The sequence below is a fragment of the Phallusia mammillata genome, chromosome 1, assembly GCF_965637545.1.
Source record: "Phallusia mammillata chromosome 1, kaPhaMamm4.hap1.1, whole genome shotgun sequence".
NCBI classification, from domain to species: domain Eukaryota; kingdom Metazoa; phylum Chordata; class Ascidiacea; order Phlebobranchia; family Ascidiidae; genus Phallusia; species Phallusia mammillata.
Window position 1 is genome coordinate 19,765,334 of NC_137252.1, and position 7,735 is coordinate 19,773,068.

General features: G+C 38.2%; 1 long non-coding RNA gene across 1 annotated transcript; it reads left to right on the top strand.

Annotated features, from left to right (window-relative positions):
• Positions 1-3,925: 3,925 nt before the first annotated feature.
• Positions 3,926-5,734, top strand: LOC145215251 (uncharacterized). Its single transcript, XR_013857243.1, has 5 exons — positions 3,926-4,362; positions 4,702-4,813; positions 4,986-5,047; positions 5,127-5,250; positions 5,370-5,734. It is a non-coding gene; the product is annotated as an uncharacterized LOC145215251 (long non-coding RNA).
• Positions 5,735-7,735: the final 2,001 nt, after the last annotated feature.

Sequence of the window (7,735 nt, forward strand, 5' to 3'; positions counted from 1 at the left end):
AACCCGAACCGAACCGCTAATTACGATTATCTAAAAACCCGAACCGGAGCTGAACCCTATATTTTGTTTGGCGTTGGACCCGAACCGGAACTGAACCAGTAAAAAAATGCAGTCTGTTTTAAATTTTGTAATTTTTTTCAAAACAGCGCACTTAGAATATGCGAGATAACACTTATAGGGCGTGTCAAAAATAACAGTGCACGGTCAAAAATCTTGTGGAGTTTGATAAGGCTAGGAAGATGATAGGTAGAATTAAATTGAAAGGAATGAAAATTTAAACCGGTTTAAAAACCGCAAACCGGTTCGGACCGGATAATTTGTCCAAACCGGAACAAAACCTGAACCCGAAAATATACATTTTTAAAAACTTGAACCGAACCCGAACCCTTAAAAACAAAACGAAGTGAACCCGAACCGAACCTGAACCCGTATGACAAGCGGTTCGACTCCCTGATTTTAACATCAGTAGGGAATATGTAGGCTACAACAAAGTGAATATTCCAATTATTTAGGATAAACCTAAAGTCGTCTGTTGCAGTCGTCTCTTCTGTCACTGCACATTAACTGCAAGTTTTCTAAAATTATTTTAAAATGGATAAAACGCTTACGCGGCACTATTCTTTTGTTATCCGGTTAACCGACACAAAAATACCCGGATATCGGATAACAAAAAATCCTTCGGTTAATCCGATATCCGTATAATTCAACCCTGCAAAGAACACCAGCGTAATATAAAAAAATGAGGTTTAATGATAAAACAACATGTAATAATTGTGCTTTTTACGCCACCTACCAGTACTTTCTTATAGGAATATACGTCTGGGCCAAATCAGCGTGCTCTTTTCGAAAAACATTCCCTCGTTTTTAACAAAAACAAATCATTCTCCAAGGGCAATTAAAAATGTCCAAATGTAGTTCTTGTTGACTTTTCTGATTTAATAAACATAGCCTATATGCGATAATTATGCTATTAAAAACAGAAGAGTTTCGGCAACCGCGTGCAGAATCTGGCTGACAAGCTGCTTAACCATAGGCGCCGAGTTTTACAAAAATGCAAGGTGGCGGACTTAAAGTATGACGTCATTTTATGTGAGGTCACTAATGCGTGCAACCACATCAGCTCAACTAAAAGCCCAACTAACTTACAATAGAATCCAACGTTTGTCAAAATCATGAAAAAAGATGTTTTGAATAATATTGATCTGGAACACTTTGCTGTGACGTTTATGATTGGTTTAGCATCGTTTAAAAAATGTTTTGTTTCGTTGTTGTTGCTTTGTATCACATAAAAATCATTTATCACAGCACAATCGAATTGTACACAATAATGGCCAAACAGGTTGTAGTTTTTTGTTGCTTGTCAACAATTGTGTGTTTGGCGTCATAAACAAGGCACTAACCCAAACAGGTTGCAGTGTTTTGTTGCTTGTTCGCCAGCGCACTTGCTAAAAAACAAAATCGTTACTAATTTTTCTCAGATTTTACGATGTCCCGTAAGAAACCGCTGCAAACCAACCAAAATATCCACGGTGGCCGCCACCGTGCTTCACAAACGCAAGGTGGCGGCGCCACCCCGCCACTGCCTACTCGGCGCCTATGTGCTTAACTATCCGTCCGGTAGCCCTCTCAGAAAAGTGCCTATCTTACAAAACTTCACATTATGTGGGGATGGGAATAAAGTTTATGTGAGACCTTTTGCAATTAAATATTTCCTTACCAACAACTCCACCACGTGTGAATGCAAACAACGTCGTTCTATCAGTGTTCCAAGCGTTTCCATATCGGTTTCTTTGTACCAAAGTGGTTGTAGTTTTAACGCCGTAATGCTGGTTTTATACGTTTTTTCTGGTTTAATAACGCGATCAATAGCGAAAGGGACGAAGAATAGTACGGTCCACTGCAACTTTGCTGATTTTGGTTTTGGTCAGCAGCAGGCATGCTTTGTGACGCCTCAAACACACGTTTCAATTGAGTTGTGACAATTGTTGACTGAAATTAAATTCGTCGAAATATATTCTGCTTTTATTTTCTTTCGGCTAAAAAGTATTTTTTATTTAGCAAAACACTAGTTTCTCGTCTAATGTACAAAACGCAAGAGTTATATACCACATCAAAGAGGATCAATTTCCTCACACTTTTAATAAATAAGTTTTTTGAGACCAAACTGGCACAATATTGCTTTTTATAGCATCTTGTTACATTCTACCAACACAAACACCTTTGAATAGAATTGCTATCACATAGTGGAAAAGTCAAAGTGTCATTTTCTTTAAAAGGGCTTTGTTTGCTTTTAAGAAACAAAAAATCGCAATTTTTGTCAAAGTTATGCTGGAAAGTTGTTTCGCCCGCATGGGATACATCTTGCATAAAAAAACGGAAGGACAACCGTAAGCACTTAAACCAGTGGCGGGGAAATTTTTTAAAGACAAATTAAGTTGTTCACGCATATTAATGATCTAAGAGGGGTTTATTTACGGTGGCCCAGAAGTGCAAAACACAAAACTCGTGATACACGCAAAACCTGTGACACACCCCAAAGTCAGAACACAAAAACCATGACACACACCAAAGTCAGAACACAAAAGTCGTGACACACCTCAAAGTCAGAACACAAAAACTATGACACACACCAAAGTCAGAACACAAAAGTCGTGACACACCCCAAAGTCAGAATACAAAAGTCGTGACACACCCCAAAGTCAGAACACAAAAACCATGACACACACCAAAGTCAGAACACAAAAGTCGTGACACACGCAAAAGTCAGAACACAAAAACCATGACACACACCAAAGTCAGAACACAAAAGTCGTGACACACGCAAAAGTCAGAACACAAAAACCATGACACACACCAAAGTCAGAACACATTTTTAAAGTCCATTACAGACGTGTCAAACTCGTGGGGTTCGGGGCCACATTGCAGTTTGGAAATTATGCCGAGGGCCGCATGTGATTTTTAATCTAATTTTATACACTTAAACAACCTTTTCGCTACGACGGCCGCATTGCAGATCCTAATTTCACCAACAGTCACCAATTACCTGCTGGTTTTTGTTTTAAAATTACAGAATAGGTTTATATCATGTATATATATGCCATCTATTGACGCCCAGATTAATTTCCAACTTGATGCATAGATTGAGCTACACAGTTCAGTTTTAACTGTTTATGACGTCATAATCCATATTGTGATGTTTTTCCATGATTTGTACACAATAGGTCTACAAAAAGTCTGACGCATATGGCTAATAGGCTAGGCCTACCATACGTCCTCTTTTTGGAGGACATGTCCTCCTTTTTACCAAAAACCAAGTTGTCCTCCGAGGACAGGAAAAAATGCCCAAATGTCCTCCTTTTTTAGGAATTTCTGATTTATCAAATACATATGTGACAATTATGCCTTTGAAAACAGCCAGATATACATCTTCAGCTGATTTTTTTGAAGAATACAGGTTTTACTTTTTTTAAATGCAAGCTTATTTTGGTGTTGTGATGTGATAAACGTTAAACTTTATCTGAACTATTGTATACCGTCTAATTTCTGAAGCTTTTAGGTTTCGGGGGGCTTTTTGTTATTTCAGTATTTTTTTCATGTTATTTCAACAATGTGTCCTCCTTTTTGAGGATGGAAATATGGTAGGCCTATAATAGGCTGGTAACACTCTTTTCCGTAACATAAAATCTGTTTAGAGCAGTATGAAAATCAAAATATTTGGCAAAGGAGTTTTGATTACATCACGGCGGCCAGTACATATATTTTAATGAACATGTTCACGTGTGGCCGTACGGCTGCAGGTTGAACGCCCTTGACTGAAACTTTGGGGTGTGTCACGACTTTTGTGTTCTGACTTTGGTGTGTGTCATGGTTTTTGTGTTCTGACTTTGGTGCGTGTCACGACTTTTGTGTTCTACACTAGAAAAACCAGTGTGTTGTTTCAACACGCCGGTGTGTTTCAACCACACTAACGGTGTGTTCCAAGAACACGGCAGGTGTGTTGTTACCGCGATAATCGATGTGTATTCGCTAAACGACACGCCGCACAGTACGGACAGCACACCAGGTGTGTCGTTTCAAGGTCAAGGTGATGGGTTTCAAGTCCAGAAGCACAGAACAACACACCGCCGTGTTGTTTTGTTGCTTTCCTTTTGGCTTTGGAAGTCACTCAACCGTAACGGCGGGAACGCACGAAACGGCTTTTCAGGTTCTTTTTTCTTTTGATTGACTAAAACTTAGTAAATTGATGAGTAAGAGACTCAATATCAAGACTAATAGGAGTTAATTGAGTATTAATTGACAAGTTTTAATGTATTCAAGACTTTTGGACAATGTGAACAGGATGGTGTTGCAAATCTAATAAAGGTTGGTATATTTACAATTTTACATATATTTGTGCATGTATAAAACATATGTTTGTGCTTTGTGCATGTTGTAATGGCTTGTTGTTTTTTGTATTAGAATAGACTGTTACCAAATGACTGAGCGAAGTGGTTTTTATAACAACTTGGTATCACTGTCAAGTAGAACACATACAAAACAGGCATTCAAGTGACCTCTATTTGCATTTTTTGCCAAACTATTACAGTTCTGTTGGCAAGTGCTTGAAAGTGTTAAAGAATTTAACTTTCAACAATATCAATTCCTTTATACCAGAACTTTCTGCTTAATGATTACGTATTTCAAGTGTTTAATTTGTTGCAGAGTCCTGTACAAAACCTAATGATGCAACTGACCTTACTGTGTTTAACATGGATTATTGAACAACCAAGGGAATTCTATGAAGGAACCAATTTTGTTATAAAGGCGGCACATGGTAGGCATTAAATCCAATGTTTATGGCTGAGTTGCAAACAAGTAAACATGTTTGAGATAGTTACATTTGAGAAAATACATCTTTTTTCATTGTGCAATAGCATATTTTTCTAGTGTTCTTGTTGATGGATACATTACTTATACATTGCTTTATATACATTACTTGTTTTTAGACAATCAACATTAAGGGACACTCAATATCACTTGCTACCAGAAATCTTAAGGGACATTTGGTGTGAGTTTAATTGCCTTTTAAGTAATCGGCCTCTTTCTCCAGCATATTTTGAATATATATGGTGTTTACTGTTTTGCAGATGGTAAACGTAACTGATGTTCTCAAAAGTGCCATAGGGGATTCTTTGGATAATCATATGCTGCTGCTTGTTTGTGAAAGGAAATTGCTACAAAAAAAGAAATGTTGTCATCTTTGAAACACAGGTATTTTGATTAGATCCATTAGTAACTCCAACAAACTTTGATTTCATGTAACCTTAACTATTACAATCACATTAACTGATAGTAAATCCTTGTTTAATAACTGGTTATTTACTTTACAGGACCAGTTTGCAACATCGCCTGGTTATCCAAGTGTTGTTGTCAATAAAAATGAAATGAACAGGTTTTCTTTTGGTTTCGTTTTTTTTTTTGTTGTAATACTTGTTATTTTTATTGTAGTGATATTGAACATGCCATGACTATGCATATGACATATGCCTTGTTGAGTACATTACAATTATATAGCATCTGACATGCAGTTGAACTTTTGTTTTGTGTGTATTTTTTACCTGTGTTTTTCCCCCACCGTTACATTCATGCCATAACTTTGTTTCGTTTGTTCTGTTAAACGTTATGTTCTGTTTCTTCGATAAATGCGCTATTTCGTTGGTATACGGTACTGTTTACAATAAAATACAAAACGGTATTTGGTGTGTCATGCTTTAAAGCTCTAAACAACACGCAACACGTGTGTTGTATGAGTGTGTTCAAACAACACACCAGGTGTGTCGCAAAACTGCAGCTTCAAACAACACGGCAGGCGTGTCGTTGAACAACACACCTCCAAACAACACGGCTTGGTGTGTCGTGTGTTGTATACGGCTTCAAAATTGGCGTGTTGTTACAACACACCGGCTTTTCTAGTGTAGGTAATGTGTTCTGACTTTGGTGTGTGTCATGGTTTTTGTGTTCTGACTTTGGGGTGTGTCACGACTTTTGTGTTCTGACTTTGGTGTGTCATGTTTTTTGTGTTCTGACTTTGGGGTGTGTCACAGGTTTTGCGTGTGTCACGAGTTTTGTGTTTTGCACTTCTGGGCCACCGTATTTATTACATCACAAACATACCAAAAATAGCACATTGTGCGTAACAAATTGCTTAATCTCTTACACAAATACGACTGTAAATAGACTGGACAGTCTCACGAAAAGTAATGTAGGATTATAAAACAAAGGTGGCATTTCAACATATTTCTCCCCGACTCGAACAGCGTGCTATGTCAAGGTCTTTGAACGTATTTTGATATCGGAGGCCGCACTTATTGCCCAAAAGGCCGCATGCGGCCTTCAGGCCACAGGTTCCCCACTCCTGACTTAAACCTTTTTAAACATCTAACTTATAGTCTATGTCAGGGGTCACCAAACTACGGCCCGCGGGCCGGATCCGGCCCGCGAGGTCATTTCATCCGGCCCGCGACCACATTTTTTAGGTTGCCAAATTGTATTAATAACTTTGTAACATTGGAAGTTAATCTACTCCGTACAAAAGTTGTTCTGTGGGGATATTCAGAATTAATATTACAGCGTTTTATAGGATTTTAACGCCCAGGGTTGACCCAAAGCGAGTTTGTTACGCCACAGACAAGACTACAAGTGTTAATTGTGCGCAAACAATTGCCTTCCTTTGTCACTTGTGGCGTAATATACAAGGATTGCTCGAAAGATGAGACTAATCATACAGTTTAACAGTCGCAAGACCAGTTTTTGAATATGATTGTAGAAAGACCATAACTTGGCGCCCCTATAAAAAATGCCTCGTTGGGTAGGGCATAAGCTATGCGGCCCTCGCGAATCATTGTTATCACTCATCCGGCCCGCAGTGAAAAAAGTTTGGCGACCCCTGGTCTATGTTTACCGAAATAAGGAAGGCTTCACGAAATTGGCCAATTTCGGCCACTGTGTAAAGACCAGCGGTTCTCAAACTGGGGTCCGCGGTCCTTACGGGGCCCGTGAGGCAATTTTTTTTTTTTTTTTGGGGGGGATTGCGAAAAGGTTGAAGTACTTTTATAATCTTATTTGGCGTCAGTTCATGCCATTGAATTAGAATTAAAGTAGAATTGAGAATCGACTATCTCCATTGGTAAACAATAGCATTTATTGCATAACAACTAAGATTGTTCGCGCACAACCGTAATGTGTTTTTTTTTGTCTTGTTTGTGATGTCATATGTTGTCTTTGTATCATTGTACTAGACTAGATAATTCTAGTTGTCTAATTAGGCAAATTGGATCAAAATGGCGGTAATTCTAGTTCTAATCTAATTTAGAATTACCGAGTAAACTCTTAATTCTAATTCCAATCTAATTCACAGTTTTCCCAAAAACGCTAGTTTGTCCAACGGCATTTTCAGGCATGTTATCGGAGCATGCGATTTGTATCCAAAGCGCACAAAACCACGTAGCCTAATTAAGAAGACCAACCTACATCACTGAAAAATGTTTTTCAGTTACATTTGGCACTGTGACGAACAGTACCTCTACGATTTCGATTCATAAATCGTAAATAGCCTACTAGCCCATACCTCGTTGGCTGTTGTGGCATAATATAATCTGGTAATAAAAGGGCATACAGTTTGTATGTCAGATGAAAGAGGATTATGCGTAAAAGTTCACTAAGTTAGCGTCATCAGATTATGAAAACCAATATTTTC